This window comes from Lynx canadensis, chromosome B2 (genome assembly GCF_007474595.2).
Source record: "Lynx canadensis isolate LIC74 chromosome B2, mLynCan4.pri.v2, whole genome shotgun sequence".
Taxonomy (NCBI): domain Eukaryota; kingdom Metazoa; phylum Chordata; class Mammalia; order Carnivora; family Felidae; genus Lynx; species Lynx canadensis.
The window spans coordinates 2944115-2960823 of NC_044307.1; the positions used below are offsets into that span (position 1 = coordinate 2944115).

At 45.4% G+C, this 16709-nt stretch overlaps 2 non-coding genes across 2 annotated transcripts; both read right to left on the minus strand.

Moving 5' to 3' along the window:
• Positions 1-610: 610 nt before the first annotated feature.
• TRNAS-AGA lies at positions 611-692 on the minus strand. The gene has a single exon. It is a non-coding gene; the product is annotated as a tRNA-Ser (tRNA).
• Positions 693-15384: 14692 nt separating this feature from the next.
• Positions 15385-15466, minus strand: TRNAS-AGA. The gene has a single exon. It is a non-coding gene; the product is annotated as a tRNA-Ser (tRNA).
• Between the last annotated feature and the right edge of the window lie 1243 nt (positions 15467-16709).

Consider the following 16709-nt stretch of genomic DNA (forward strand, 5'->3'; position numbering starts at 1 on the left):
GCACCACGCAGATGAGGTCGCGTCCACCGAAGTAGGTCTCTGGGCGGCACAGGATGCTGCCTGTCCCCATCGTCCCCGCTGTCGGGTTACCGTTGTCCTTCTGTACTACTCATCGTGACGCGTGCAGCTCGCTTGTTTTGCATCCGATCCGGTTGCCTAGAAAACAGTGAGGCGCAGGAAGACGGACGAGAACTGAGTGGAGCAAGCAGGTGGTCGGGGGCCCGGGACCGGCGGGAAGGCCCCGCCGCCAGGGGGCGCCCGCGGCCCGGAGAACGCCAGCCCGGGCGGGGACGCACGGGGGGGCGCGCGTGGCGTCCTCCGGCGGGAGCGCCGCAAACCGCGCAGGGCCCGGGGTCCCTCCGCGCTGGGTCTGCGGGGCACCCGGGCCTTGTGCCCCCCGCCACCGGGCGCGCCACCCGCAGGAGGAAACCCAGGCGGCGTCGCCGCAGAGAAAAGCTCGCTCGGTGGGTTTTGCGGGGTTTTGCCTGTGAAGACCATTTTTAAAAAAAACCGCCGCACGACGGGAGCCCGGAGGCAGCGAGAGGGACGGAGCGGGGCCCTGGTCACCAGGGCCGCCCCGCAGTGCCCGCGGGGGCGCAGAAAAACACGCCGTAGTCGGCAGGACTCGAACCTGCGCGGGGACACCCCAACGGATTTCTAGCCCGTCGCCTTAACCGCTCGGCCACGACTACCCGCGGGCGGGAGCGCACGGCCCCGCTTCCGTGGGCCGCGGCGGCGACGCGCACGATCCCTCGGGAGCTCCGCGGACACGCTGCGGCCGACCCCCGGGACCCCGGAGCGGCGGTGCCACCAGCGGTCGCGGGTGCGTCCGGGCTTCCAGGACTTCCGGGCCTCCACGCGGGCTCCAGGTGGGTTCCCGGTGAGTTCCAGGCGGGCACCAGGCGGGCACCAGGCGGGCACCTGCTTCCTTGGCTTTGTGCCCCGGGCGGAGGGCGCTCAGAGTTCTGCATCCCCTCGCCGGCAGGTTGCTAAGCCTCTTGTTTCCCGCTCGGCTTTGACGTTGGGCCGAGGCCCGGGCTCTTTCTCTCCAGGTTTAACCAACGCCCCGCAGCGTCTGTGTTTCCTCTTAGGTTTACATGTGAGTTTCTCTGGCCGCGTTTTCCCAAGTCTTGAAGCGGATTTGGTCTGTCCTGCTTAGAAGGGCTTCATCTCATTTTTAAACCGGGAGGACAAGGAGGGGAGGGAGGAGCGCCTGGGTGGGGAGGAGGAGGGGGCTCGAGCCGAAGACAGAAGGGGCTTCGGCGCCGCTAAACCGCCCGCAGGACTGAAGTGTGCGTGGAGGCGGCTGAAGCCATATGTGGCCACGGACTGTGGCCATTACCATGGTGACCGAAGAAGACAGGGGGACTCTTGGAGACACCCAGACCTTCTGCAACACCTCCATTGAGGAGATGCCCCTCGGTGTTCCCGACCTTATGTGAGAGGGGCTGTCCTCCTCCCCGCAGCAGCCAGGGGTCTGTGCGCGGCGGGAAGGGGGGTTGGGGAGGAGCAGGGGAGGGGAGGGGGGGAGGGAGACAGGGAGGCGTATCTTGCTACTCTTTGCCTTTTTCTCTTTGAATAAATGTCCCTTTTTTGAGGCAAAACTAAACAGACAAGAGGAGGAGGGGGGAGAGAGGTGACGGGAAGAGGGAAGGGGGTGGGAGGGAGATGAAGGAGGTTCCTCTCCTAACAGAAAATCAATTCTAGGAAACCCCCCGGGCTAATGGAGGGGAGTCTGCTCTGAGGGGAGTATTACGGCGGGTTTGGGGTAAAGGGGCCGGACTCCGCATTGAACTGAGCAGTCTATTGGCTGAACTAACTTTCCCAGCAAACTGAGCATCAGTCGCGTAGCCGTTGCTTACAAGTCGGGTCACCTTATAAGGTGACTAAGTGCAAATTGAAACCAACGTGCAAGTTGCGATGCAGATGTTGCCGTAATGTGTCACATTATGACGCTTTTATTCGGGCCACACGTTTCCAACGAACCTGTGACGTTTTAAGTAAATTCCCGTGGAACTGTAGTTCGAGGAGAACCTGCCCGGGATGCCGAGAAGGGGGTTTCTCATTCTGGGGTCCCGGGTACACAGGTGCGTTCCCTTTGTGAAACTCTCTTGAGCTGTGTCGTTACAGTTCACGTCTTTTTCCTCATCACTGCTACGTTGTGTTGTACGTCCCTAAAGATTTCCTTCAAAAACAAAACCTCTGAAGCTATTGTAAGCGAAAGGGGATTAATGAAGAATACAGACCCCTAGGAAAGTTTGGGACTGGGGGGGGGGTGGAGGGAGGTGCCAGCTCTAATCCAACCCCGCGGAGATGGGCTCCCAGAGAGCCTGCGTTGTCTCTGCAGTCGAGAAAGCAGAAAATCCAGACGCTGCCCCTGGAATGGTTGGTTTCAGACGTCTGTTGCCTGAACCGCGGGGCAGAAATCTGGAGGCTTCTGCAGCACCAGTGTACTTTCCAGGGCAGTGGTTCTCAAAATTTGGCACGAGAGCCTTTTGTCGTGGCAGAAAGCAAGTCAGCCAGTGACTTGTGCCCCGGTCTCAGAGAGGAGAGGTCGGTGTCATTGCAAGAAAACTTAGATGCTACTCGGGTCCCCTAGAAGCAGTTTGGGAGGTGGTTCAGAGTATTGGGCTCTGGATAGCAGGAGATGTAAAAAAACAAACTCGGGGGTTAACTTGGCCCTGTGATCAGTGCGTATCAGATAGACAGAAACAGAATCTAAGAAAACACAACAGTCAGAAAGTAGTTTACATTTCTTTTTTTTTAAAATATTTACTTAATTTTGAGAGAGACAAAGTGCGAGGGGCAGAGGGGCGGAGAGAGGGGGAGACACAGAATCCGAAGCAGGCTCCAGGCTCCGAGCTGGCAGCACAGGGCCCGAGATGGGGCTCGAACCCACGAGCCACGAGATCATGACCTGAGCTGAAGTCAAGAGTCGGGCCCTTAGCCGACGGAGCCCCCCACGCGCCCAGGATTTGTACTTTTAACCTTCTAGCCTCTGTCGTAAGGGAAGGTTCAGAAAGTGGAACTAGATGCTTATGCCAACCTGCTGTACCCTGTATAGACGTTAGAGCTGAAATGTTCTGCCTTCCCAGAGAATTAAAAATAATGCACCTGTATCACCCTGAGGGGAAGCCTACTGACACCTCGAAAGACGCCCTCACTGTTACTGACCAGTTTTTCAACCGTTGCCCCAGGAGATTACCCAGATTCCCCCCATCTGAGTTACTGCCTATAGCCTTTTTTCTTACTGATTTTAAGGAGTTCTTTACATATTCTAGACAAATTTTTTGCCAAACGTGTGTGTGACAAATATCTCCTCCCGCCCTGTGCCTTTTCGCACTATTAATGTTGTCTTTGGATGTGCTGAAGTTCTTAAGTTGAAAGAAGTCCAATTTATCTTTTTTTAATGGGTATTGCTTTTTGTGCTTATTAAACAGAAATCTTCGTTAATTCAAAGTTCGTGAAGACAGTCTCCTGTTTTCCTCGATAACATTTATTGTTTTAGCTCACATAGTTAGGTCTTGAATACGTCTTGAATTAGTTTAGGGGATAGTTTACAGAGGAGGTCAATGTCCACATTGTTCTCCTTTGTATGTTGAGCTGACTCAACTGCTTTTTGAAAAATCTATCACTTGCCCCATTGAATTGCAGTGACACTTTGTTACATGTGTGTGGTTTTGTGTAGGCATATCTATTTTGTTGTATTGATCTTTGTATCTGTCCTTATGCCAGTAACACACTTTCTTAATCAGTGTAGCTTTAGAATAAGTCTTGTTATGTGGTAGTAAAAGTCCTCCAGATTTGTTCTTTTTTTTTTTAATTTTTTTTTCTTTTTTTTTCAACTTTTTAAAATTTATTTTTGGGACAGAGAGAGAGCATGAACGGGCGAGGGGCAGAGAGAGAGGGAGACACAGAATCGGAAACAGGCTCCAGGCTCCGAGCCATCAGCCCAGAGCCTGACGCGGGGCTCGAACTCACGGACCGTGAGATCGTGACCTGGCTGAAGTCGGACGCTTAACCGACTGCGCCACCCAGGCGCCCCTATTTTAATTTTTTATTAAAATTTTTAAATTTTATTTATTTTTGAGAGAGACAGAGTGTGAGCGGGGGAGGGGCAGAGAGAGGGAGACACAGAATCCGAAGCAGGCTCCAGGCTCTGAGCTGTCAGCACAGAGCCCAACGTGGGGCTCGAACTCACAGACCGCGAGATCGTGACCTGAGCCGAAGTTGGATGCTTAACCGACTGCGCCACCCAGGAGCCCCTGAAATTGCATTTTAGAGATGGTCAATTCTACCAAAAGTCCTGTTTGAATATTTTACTTCAAATACATTGAGTCTGTATCTTTCAATCTATGGATATGGTATATCCTTTCATTTAGACAATTTTTAAAATTCTCTGCACAGTGATTCGGAGCTATTAATGTAGCACTGTTGTACTTTTTAATGACATTTATTACGGTATTTGTTATTAGGTTATTCATAGTTTTCTTGCTATTGTAAGTGACATTTTAAAAAGTTGTCTTTTTTTTTTTTTTTGCCAGTGTGTATGAAGATGACATATATTTATTTGGATGTTGGGTTTTGTATGCAGCAAATTTGCTATTTTTACTTATTAATTCTAATAATTTGTAGATTTGGGGAGTTTTCCAAGCACCTAATTGCGTCATCTGCAAATGATGACAGTCATATTTCTTCATTTCCAATCTCAATGTCTTTAATTCTTTGTTATGCCTTAACTTATTTTATGAGCTAAGATCCCAGTACAACTTTGAAAGCAGTGGTGGGAGTGACCATACTTGTCTTGGTCCCAGTATCTGGGAGAAAGTGTTAAATACTTACCATAGGGGCGCCTGGGTGGCGCAGTCGGTTAAGCATCTGACTTCAGCCAGGTCATGATCTAGCGGTCCGTGAGTTCGAGCCCCGTGTCGGGCTCTGGGCTGATGGCTCAGAGCCTGGAGCCTGTTTGAAAAAAAAATTAAAAAAAAAATACTTACCATAATCAGGATGTTAGATGTCGGATTTTGTATATATGCATCATGGGATTAAGAAATCTCCTTTCCATTCCTAGACTGGTGAAAGTTTTTAATGAGGGGTGTTGAATTTTGTCAAATGCTATGATCATTTGATTTTTTTCTCTTACTCTTTGTGATACATTTCAAGTGATTGATGTTTATATTAAACAAATTTCATATTACTAAGACAAACATTACCTCTTTACTTTCAACTCATTGGATCACTGATATTACTGGATCTGATTGCTATTATTTGATTTAGGAGTTTTACATCTAGAATGTTCAACACACAGATTGACCTGGAATTTCCTCTCTAGTAATATCCTTGTCAGGTGTTAGTATGAAGATTATTCAGGCCTCATCAAGAGAGTTACGAATGTTTTTACTTTTTCTGTTTGCTGAGAGAGTTTATGTATGGTATTATTCCTTCCTTAATGGTTTAAGTTTTCAACAGTGTGAAGCCATTTGTGCATACTGTTTGCGTTGTCAAAAGGTGTTATAAGCTGAATTGTGTTCCCTCCCAGATGCATTTTTTTAAACTTTTTAAATTTATTTCTGAGAGACAGAGAGGGAGAGATATAGCATGAATGGGGGAGGGACACACACGCAGAGAGAGAGACGCAGAACTTGAAGCAGGCTCCAGGTTCTGAGCTGTCAGCACGGAGCCCGACATGGGGCTTGAACCCGTGAACTGTGAGATCATGACCTGAGCTGAAGTCAGACAGATGCTCAACCTTCTGAGCCACCCAGGCGCCCTTTCCCTCCCAGAATCAGATGCTGAAGACCTAACCGCCACCCCCACCCCAGTGTCCCACCTCAGAATGTGGCTGCGCTTGGAGACAGAGACTTTAAAAAGGAAATTAAGTTAAAATGAGGCTGTTAGGATGGGCGCTAATTCAATCTGACCGGTACCCTTATAGGAAGAAATTTGCACACCAAGAGACCCCAGAGATGAGCACTCACAGAAGAAAGGCCATATAAGGACACAGCTATCTTCACATTAGAGAAAATGGCTCTCTGCAAGCCAGAGAGACAGGTCTCTGGATAAACCAAGACTGCACCTTGATCTTGGACTTCTAGCCTCAAGAAATGTGAGAAAATCAATTTCTGTTGTTTAAGCCCCTGATTCTATGGTATTTTGTAATGGCGGCCATAGCAAGCTAACACAGAGGGTAATTATGACTTTAATTTCTCTCGTAGACTTCAGACTGTTTGAACTTTTAATTTCTCTTTGTGTCTGCTTTGGTAAGTCACGTTTATAAAGGAACCTGTGATTTGTCCTCTATTGTCAGATTCCTTCCCCACGAACTATTCACTTTATCTTTTCACTCTGATCTTGATATCAGTAAGATCTTTAATGTCGTCCCCCTTTTATACTTTTTCCTCCTTAAAAATAGTCTGGATTTGGGGCGCCTGGGTGGCTCAGTCGGTTGGGCGTCCGACTTTGGCTCAGGTCACGATCTCACGATTCGTGGGTTTGAGCCCCGCGTCGGGCTCTGTGCTGACAGCTCAGAGCCTGGAGCCCGCTTTGGATTCTGTGTCTCCCTCTCTCTTTCTGACCCTCCCCTGCCCACACCCTGTTTTTCTCCCTCTCAGAAATAAATAATTTTATTTATTTAAATAAATTAAATAAAGTAATAAAGTAAATAAAGATTTAATTTACTGGCTTGTTAAAACTCGATTCTTGAGATGAAAGCTTAGATCATTACCTTTCCATTTTTCTTCTCTGTTAATGTGTAGATTTGGAGCTAACGATTAGACCTCAAGTGCTGTTGTAGCTTCTTGTCACAAGACGTTATAGATCCGGTTTTCATTATCATGCAGTTAAAAATCGTTTACAGTTTTTTAAACTTATTTGACCCACAGGGTTATTTTGTAAATTCAATTCCGTTACTTGATTTTGTAACATTTGAGGATTTTCCACTTGTTGATGTTCTTGACATTGGTTTTGATTTCATTTTACAGTGCTGGACCTGTTCCGCTTGATCTCTGTCTCCTGAAACTTGTTGAGACTTGCGTGATGCTTCGCCTGAGTGATTTTGTTCAGTGTCTCCTGTGTCCCCCCAAAGCTCAGGTGTTCTGCAGTTGGGTATCGTATTAATCCAGTTGCCTAAAATGTCCTCACTAAATTTTACTTAATTTTCCATACTAAATTTTTCTCCAAGTCCCGTTTGTTATTTCTACAGAGGTGTTGAAACATCAACTATGATTATGGATTTTTGTGTGTCTTCATTTAGCTCTGTCCATCTTTTGCGTTCTATACTTTGAAGCTGTTATTAATGCCCGTACAAATATAGTGTTGTAATATTTTCTTACTAAATTGACCCTGGAGGTTATGAAATAGCCTCATTATTTTTAGTAATGCTTCTTTCTTAAAGGCTACAAATTCAAATTATTATCATTAAAGTGGTTCGGGTCAGTTTTCGTTGTTGTTATTTATTCTGTGTCTTCCATTTTTTTACTTCAATTCTTTTTAAAAAAGCCATATGTTTAAATTGTGTGCCTTATAAAAAGCATATCGTGGGGTGCCTGGGTGGCGCAGTCGGTTAAGCGTCCGACTTCAGCCAGGTCACGATCTCGCGGTCCGTGAGTTCGAGCCCCGCGTCAGGCTCTGGGCTGACGGCTCGGAGCCTGGAGCCTGTTTCCGATTCTGTGTCTCCCTCTCTCTCTGCCCCTCCCCTGTTCATGCTCTGTCTCTCTCTGTCCCAAAAATAAATAAAAACGTTGACGAAAAAAAAAATTTAAAAAGCATATCGTTTTGGGTAAATTTTTTTCCCATTATGATGATCTGTCTTATAATTGAAATATTTAGTCTACCAGCATTAAAGATAAGTAGCTATTTAGTTTTGCTTCCAGTTCTCTCAACTTTGCCAGTTTGTTCTTTGTCCTCCCATTCCTGCTCCCTTGCCCCTTTTTAAATCGATAAGTATTTATATTATTCACCTTCTTCTGGATGAATACAGGATTTTAGTATAGATATCTTGCTCATCTTTTATTAGATTTACTGCTAGGCAGTTGACATTTTTGATGCTTATTGAAATTGGAACTTTTTTTTTTTTTTTTTTTTTTTGAGAGAGCATGAACCGGGCAGGGACACAGAGAGAATCCCAACCAGGCTTCATGCTCAGTGTGGAGCCCTACGTGGGGCTTGATCTCACGACCATGAAATCATGACCTGGGCCGAAGCCAAGAGTTGGGTGCTTAACCGACTGAGTCACCCAGCACCTCACCCTTTATCAGGTCTTGTCATGCATATCTGCTAATGAGGCATTCTCCCTGCTTACCTTTGAGTGAAACCATCCTTATTTTGCCTTAATTCTTTTCATTTTCTCAATTTAGGTATAACTTACGTACTGTAAAGACCACAAATCTTGGGGCGCCTGGGTGGCGCGGTCGGTTGGGCGTCCGACTTCAGCCAGGTCACGATCTCGCGGTCCAGGAGTTCGAGCCCCGCGTCGGGCTCTGGGCTGATGGCTCGGAGCCTGGAGCCTGTTTCCGATTCTGTGTCTCCCTCTCTCTCTCTGCCCCTCCCCCGTTCATGCTCTGTCTCTCTCTGTCCCAAAAATAAATAAACATTGAAAAAAAAATAAAAAAAAAGACCACAAATCTTAAAATTATATAGCTTGATCAGCTTTCGCATGTACATATACCTGTATGACAATCGCCACGATCAAGATACAGAATATTTTCAGCAGTATAGAAGGCTCTCACTAGTCTCATCCCTGTCCGCGTGTACCCTCCCTCCAAGGACAAGCACTCTATCGTCATATATCAATTTTGCTGTCTTCGTACTTCTTATAAGTGGAGATGGACACTCTTCTAGGTGTTTTTTTGAGTGACATCGTATCTGTGAGGCTTGGCCATGTTGCTGTGTTTATCAGTAGTTATTCCTTATAATGGCTGTATACTATTCCACATTTCCATTCTGCCACTGACAGTACATTTAGGTGGTTTAGACTTTGACTATCACAAATGACGTTGCTACAAACATGCGCGTACACGCTATTTGTGTTGGTTATATGGTCAAGTAGGATAATATCTGGGCCACAAGAATATTATGTGTAACTTTTGTAGGCATGGTGAAACATTTTTTCCAAGTGGTTACATGAATTTATACTCCTACTAGCAATGTGAAAATGCTCTTACCACTAGTTTTTATGCTTAGAATTTTAAATTTTAGACATTCTCATGGGTGTATAGTGCTATCTAATTTTGGTTTCGATTTGCATTCCTCTGATGAGTCATGATGTTGAGTGCCTTTTTATATGCTTATTGACCCTTTTGAATATTTGAAAAAAAATTTTTTTTTAAATTTTTTTTTCAACGTTTTTATTTATTTTTGGGAGAGAGACAGAGCATGAACGGGGGAGGGGCAGAGAGAGAGGGAGACACAGAATCGGAAACAGGCTCCAGGCTCTGAGCCATCAGCCCAGAGCCCGACGCGGGGCTCGAACTCACGGACCGCGAGATCGTGACCTGGCTGAAGTCGGACGCTTAACCGACTGCGCCACCCAGGCGCCCCTGAAAAAATTTTTTTAACATTTATTTATTTTTGAGAGGAGAAAGACAGATCATGAGCAGGGGAGGAGAGAGAAAGAAGGAGACACAGAATCTGAAACAGACTCCAGGCTCTGAGCTGTCAGCACAGAGCCCGACGCGGGGCTTGAACTCACAGACCGTGAGATCATGACCTGAGCCAAAGTCGGATGCTTAACCGACTGAACCACCCAGGCGCCCCCATTTTGAATATTTTTAACAAAATGTCTGCCAAGCCTGTTGCCCATTTTCTTTTTCTTTTTGTAATGTTTACTCATTTTTGAGAGACAGAGACAGAGCACAAGGGGAGGGGCAGAGAGAGAGGGAGGCATGGAATCCAAAGCAGGCTCCAGGCTCTGAGCTGTCAGCACAGAGGCCCAACACGGGGCTCAAACTCACAAACTGCAGGATCATGACCTGAGCTGACGTTGGACGCTTAACCAACTGAGGCACCCAGGCGCCCCTGTTGCCCACTTTCAAGTTGAGTTGTCTACTCTTATTTATTTGTAGAGGTTCTTCATATATATATATATATATATATATATATATATATATATATATATCAGTCATTTGATGGATGGATGGATAATATACATACAGATCCCAGATACCTCCTCCCATTTCAAGGCTTTGTTTTTGCTTTTTTCATGGGTGTCTTCTGCAACCAATACATCCTTTATTTGAAGTGTCCAACTCTTCAACTTCTTATTTTATGACTCAGTTGGTCCCATTTGAGAAATCTTTCTCTAGCCCAAGTCCATGAAGATATTCTGCTCTGTTTTCTTCTAGAAACTGGGTTGTTCTTTCTTTCACATGAAGGTTTATCACGAAATAGTTTTGTTTGTAGTGCATTTATAATGCGAAGTAGGAAGTCAAGATTCATTTAATTCTCTCAAGATGTTGTATCATTATGGAAAAGACCACCCTCGCTTGACTAAATTTACCTAGGACCTATTTTGTGAGTTGGCAGCATAATTGTTCTAGCTTAGTTTATCTTCTTCAATATTGACTTGACTTTGCAAGTTCCTTTGCACCAGAGCCCGTTTCTACAAAAATACTTTCTGAGATTTGGATTTGGATTTCATTGAATCTGCTGAGTAATTTAAGATGATTTGACATCCTAACACTCTTGAGTCATCCCATATGCAAAAGAGATCACTTGTTTAGGTCTTCTTTAATGTAGCCCAGTAATGTCTTGTAGTTTCTGATGGAGTCTTCTTGCACAGTTTTGTCAGACTTATTCCTAGGTAATGTTTGTAATGCTATTGAAATGGAATTTAGAAAATTCTATATTTCACTTGTTTATTGCTAGAATATATTCACACGTTTGACATTTTGCACATTGACCACAAAGGCAATAACCTTCTGAATAGTAACAAATAGTAAGTAACTAAATTCATTTAACTAATTCCAGTAATTTTTAGATTCTTCTCAGTTTCGTACATTCATAATAATGAAAGGTTTCATTTCCCAGTATTAATATCAATTATTCTTGTCTTGTTTTTTTAAAAAAAAATTTTTAATGTTTATTTATTTTTGAGAAAGAGACAGAATGCAAGTGGGTTGGAGCAGAGAGAGAGGAAGGCAGACTCCATGATCCAAGCTGTCAGCACAGAGCCTAACGTGGGGCTTGAACTCACAAGCTGTGAGATCATGACCTGAGCTGAAGTCGGGCGCTCAACCAACTGAGCCACCCAGGGACTCCTATTCTCTTCTTGTTTTATTGCACTAGATTTTACTTCCAGAACCATGTTGAGTAAAAGAAATAATATAGACATCTTGGTCATGTTCCCAGACTGGGTTCAGTGTAGGTATTATTTTATTGTTTTAGGTAGACTAAAGAAATTCCCCTCTATTCGGCATTTTTCGGGTTTTTATCATGAATTGATGTTGAATTTTATCAAATGTTTTTTCTGTGTTTAATAAGATGATCATTGGTTCTTAGATTTATTTTATCGATGCGGTAAATTACATTTTAAAAATGTTAAGCCAATCTTGAATTTCTAGAATAAAGTCCATTTGATCATGATGTTTCAGCTTTTTCAAAAAATATGCTTGATTTGATTTGCTTTTATCTTAGTTAACAGTTTTGAGCTTCGCTTCTGTTTATAAGGATACTAGCCTGTAATATGCTGTTCTCATAATGTCTTTCAGGTTCTGGATCACAGTTATGTTGGTCTCATATAATGAGTTGAAAGATGTTTTTTTTCTGTAAGATTTCAGTAGGATTGATTTCATCTCTCTTTGCATAGAAAAATTACAAATGAATCTACTCCTGGAAGTTTATATGAGTGACTTTTTAAATTGTAGATTCAATCTCTTTATTTAAAAAAAATTTTTTTTTGTTCATGTTTATTTACTTTTGAGAGAGAGAGAGAGACAGAGCATGAGCAGGGGAGGGGCAGAGAGAGAGGGAGACACAGAATCCAAAGCAGGCTCCAGGCTCTGAGCTGTCAGTACAGAGCCCCACTCGGGGCTCAAACTCACAGACCATGAGATCGTGACCTGAGCCGAAGTCAGACGCTCAACCGACTGAGCCACCCAGGCGCCCCAGACACGGTGAGTAAATTATGGATTCAATCTCTTTAATAGGAATAGGACAATTCAGTTTCCTATTGCTTTTTGTGTCAGTTGTGGTAAATTGTGTTTTTCCAGGAATGTATCCATTTCATTGAACACGTCTCATGTACTGACATAAAGATGTTTATAATGCCTCTTTCTTGTTTTCAAAATATATTTAGGATATATATGAATATCATCTATTTCACTCCTACTGCTGGTATTTTGTGTGGTTATCTTACCGTCTTTTTGATTAGTCTTGTTCAGGGTGTATCTATTTTATCATTCTTTTCAGAGCCAGCTTTTTTTACTTTGTTGATTTTCTCTGATGTATGTCTGTTTTCCATTGATTGATTTTTGCACTTATTTTTATAGAGCCTTCTACTTTGTGCATTTAAATTCCCAACTTTTTATGGCTTGCTGAGCCATAAAATTAAAAAGTTAAATCACTTATTTTCAACCTTTGTCTTGTTCTAATACCTGCAGTCAAAAATAAAAATTTGGGGGGGGGGGAGGGCCTGGGTGGCTCTGTCATTTAAGTGTTGGACTTCGGCTCGGGTCATGGTCTTGCAGTTCGTGAGTTCGAGCCCCACGTCGGGCTCTGTGCTCATGGCTCGGAGCCTGGAGCCTGCTTCAGATTCTGTGTCTCCCCCTCTCTCTGCTCCTCCCCTGCTCGTGCTGTGTGTGTGTGTGTGTGTGTGTGTGTGTGTGTCAAAAATAATAGACATTGAAAAATATGTAAAAATAAAAAATAAAAAAATAAAAATTTCCCTCTAAAAATGGCTCTAGCTACATCAGACAAATAAGAATATAATGCATTTCATTATTATTCAGCTCAAAAAAATTTTAGATTTCCATTTCGTTATCTTCTTTGACCCATGGACTACATAGATGTGTATTGCTTTCTTTTCAAACATTCAGAGTTTTCTGGTAGTCCTTCTGAAGTACATAAGATTGAACCTTTGTTATAGTTGGGCTATGTTAGTGTTTCTTTAAGCTAAAGACATAGCCGTTACTCCTTTTGTGTGGTTCTTATGACTAGGGTCTGTCACTTACTGCTAAGGGGAAATGCTTCTGAAGTCTCAAATAACAGTACTGTTAACCAAGTTCCCTCCAACTGGGAGAGGCGTGAACTTTAACCTCTGTGTCCCCCAGAAGTATACGCCCGCTGAATCTCTAGAGAACATTATTGGCCTTCCAGCTGCTCTTTCCGACAGAGTTTTGGAACATCTTCCTGTGTGTGTGTGCAGTTGAGGGATTTGTCAATGACATAAGAAGAATACATAGAAATTCGAGCTCCTTCTCCGTGGTTCCCTCACCACCAGAACTTTGTCCCTCGGGTTCTAGGTCTCCCCGGCCCAGCGCATCTACATCTTTGCACTCGACATCTATTCCAAAATGCTGGAAAATAGCACGTGTCCTCAAGGGGATGCCCTTGTGCACCTCGGGTCCTGTGTCCCTTCTCCCACGGTTCGGAGCCCTTCAAGCCCCACCCGCGTTGATTGCTCTCAGTGCCTTCGTAATTCTTATCATGACGAATCATATTTCCTCCATAAAAAAGGAATAGTTTGTCTCTGAAGAAGAGAGACAAATGAGATTCAATGGTAGGTGAAAAGCAGGGGGCAGCCTCCTGCGCCCTAGAGTCGCTTCAGAAGTAAGCTAGTGGCCGACAGAGCTGCACGGTAATACTATCTTTTAAACTTGACTATCAAAACTTCATGACAGAATGTTAACAATTAACTTTAAAGTAATATTTCAGATTTAGGCTTTTATCTTGGAAGGGTGGCCTTTCTCTTAAAAAACGATGCTGTGGGGAGGGGGGGCTCCTGGGTGGCTCAGTCCTTTAAGCCTCCGCCTCTTGCTCTGGGCTCAGGTCGTGATCTCTTGGTCGTGGGATCAAGCTCCACACGGGGCTCTGCACCAACCGCAGGGAGCCTGCTTGGGATTCTCTCTCTCCCCCTTTCTCTCTGCCCCTTCCCCATTCTCTTGCTCTCAAAATAAGTAACCTTAAAAAAAAAAAAAAACATTTTGAACCCATTCCTTCACCAATCCTAAATTCTTATTGAGTAATTTACTCATTGCCCCTTTCATATCAATGGTTCAAACTGTGTATTTGTGCTTTTCTTTTTCAATATAATTTATTGTCAAATTAGCTAACATAGTGTGTACAGTGTGCTCTTGCTTTTGGAAGAAGACAATAAATTTCAATGAGTATATTCTTCATTTATGGTTTTATTCTGTTTTCTTCTTTCACCCTTTTATTTTGAAATCATTTAATTTTCAAATAATTTCCGACGGACAGAACATTTACGAGAATATAAAGAATTCCTGGCTACCCTTCACTCCATTCTCCAAAGTTTAGCATGTTTGACATATTATTGTACTTTCGTTTTCTCTTAATGTCATACTTTTTTGAAACTGAGACGGAGTTTGAAAACGCATGGTCTTTTCTTTCTTCTCCCAGTATTTTCTTAAAGCCATTCTTTTATATAACCAAAGAACGATGAATACAATCAGGAATTACCACCGATAAAATAAAATTATTTAATCCCTGTGGTTCATTCGGATTTCACCGATTGTTCCAATAATGTCCTGCACAGCAAAAGAAAACCCCAGATCATGTGTTGCATTAAATTCTTTTAAGATCTGAAACATTATTCTTCCTCTGTGTCATACTGGTGCGATTTGCGAGGAGGAGAACAACGCAGTTACTTTGTGGAACGACCCTCCTTCTGAAACCGTCAGAGGTTTCCTCTGATCAGATTCACACCACACATTTTTGAGGGATACCTAGAGTGACCTTGTGCCCTGCCGACGCGTCACATCCGGGGGAATTCTGATTGGCCGCCAGCCGTCCACCACGTGGTTCCGGAGCTGGCACCGCCCCCGGCGCGGAAGCCATTTTCCTCCTGGTCGGACTGCAGCCCCGCCCCCGCCCCCGCCCCCGCCCCCGCCCCCGGACTAGCGCCCTGGCGCCGCAGGTGGACGCCCCCGGCCCAGCGCGGTCCTTCGCCGGACCTCGGAGCGCGGAGCGCGGCTGCAGTTCCGGGGCGGGACGACGGAAAGAACTGACGGGACGCGCCCGGGGAGCGTCCCCTGTGGTGGCCCAGGTGCCTGGTGCGCGTCTACACTGGCTAGCCCCGGCCGGCCTCCGCTAAAGCTTCGGGCGGGTTTTCCGAGGAAAAGAGGGAGCCCTGCTCTCCGGGGCGTTAAAGTAACAGGGCCCGCCGCTCCCGGCGGGCCGAGGCCGAACTCGGGCCGGAGAAAAACACGCCGTAGTCGGCAGGATTCGAACCTGCGCGGGGAGACCCCAATGGATTTCTAGTCCATCGCCTTAACCACTCGGCCACGACTACATGGGGCTCGAGCGGCCAGCGCAGGCCTTACCTAGAAAGAGCAGCGGCCGAAGGCGGGGAAAGGGTGGAGGCCGCGGGCGCCGGGAGCCGAGTCGCTGCCAAGTGTGTGCGACCTGCCGGGGGTTCCGGGGCCGCGGGCCCGCTGGAGGGGAGCCCTGGGCCCGTGACCGACCGGAGCGGCTTTCGGGAGGGACTCGGCGCCGCCGACCGCGGTCGCGGGCGCAGGGCGGGGGGAGGGCTGCGGGGGGCGCCTTCCCAGAGCAGGACCCTGTGTTGATTCGTGTGCGAAGCAGGCTCTCGCTCTCTCGCTCTCTCTCTCTCTCCAAAGTTAGCGAGCGCCGGTGTGTTTTCTCTTCCCCGACTTGGTCTCCGCCTTCGAGTCCGAGGTCGTGGGGTGCCCCGGTGCCAGGAGTTGGTTGTGGTCTACTCGGGGTGCCCTGCTCACTTAAGAGGCAAACGATCGCAGGTGGAGAAATCACGTCGCCTGTAGAGAGCGAGGAAGAGACGAGAAAGGGAGAGACGTTAGTTAATCCTGTGGTTTGATGGGACAGCCTGCTCCGAAGGGGTAGACGTGAAGCAGTTACTATCCATAACTTGTGCGGATCCCCTCCTCTTTTTTACTTGGTGTACACGTTTTTTTATCAAGCACGTTGTGGCTCTTCTGTTTTTGCTTAAGTCATCTGGAACGCTAGTTTTGATTGAGGTTTGATACCGAGGGACTATCCAAGATCTGTGCTTTGGAAAACACTGCAAAACAGCAATTAGTGATGTGCCCTTTGAATTACAATTAATCAACTGCTTGTTTGCTTTAGGGTGCCCGTGAGGAAGGAGTGGACACAGGTGCAACTTTGTTTTACTGGACTGAAAATGTTTTTCATGGAATGGGTCTAGGTAAAGGAAGACAATGCACGTTGAGCTGCAGGAAACAAAAGCTAGTCCAGTTATTTAGTCCTGCTTTGGAAATAAACCAAACGTCCATCTGCGGTAGAAAAGACAAATCGTGAGCTGCTGCTGTTGTTTGTTTGTTTGTTTGTTGTTTTCTTATAAAATGGAATTTCACCCCACAGGGAGTGGAAGGAACTACAAGAACAATCACACGAATGAAACCTCCCACGCTAAGAATGAGCGAGGGGAGCCAGGCACAAAAGAATACATTTATAGTGCATTCCATTGTTTGAAAGTTCAAAAGCAGGTGGAACTAATCTATGGTGTTAGAAATCAGAATAATACTACCCTTGGGAGG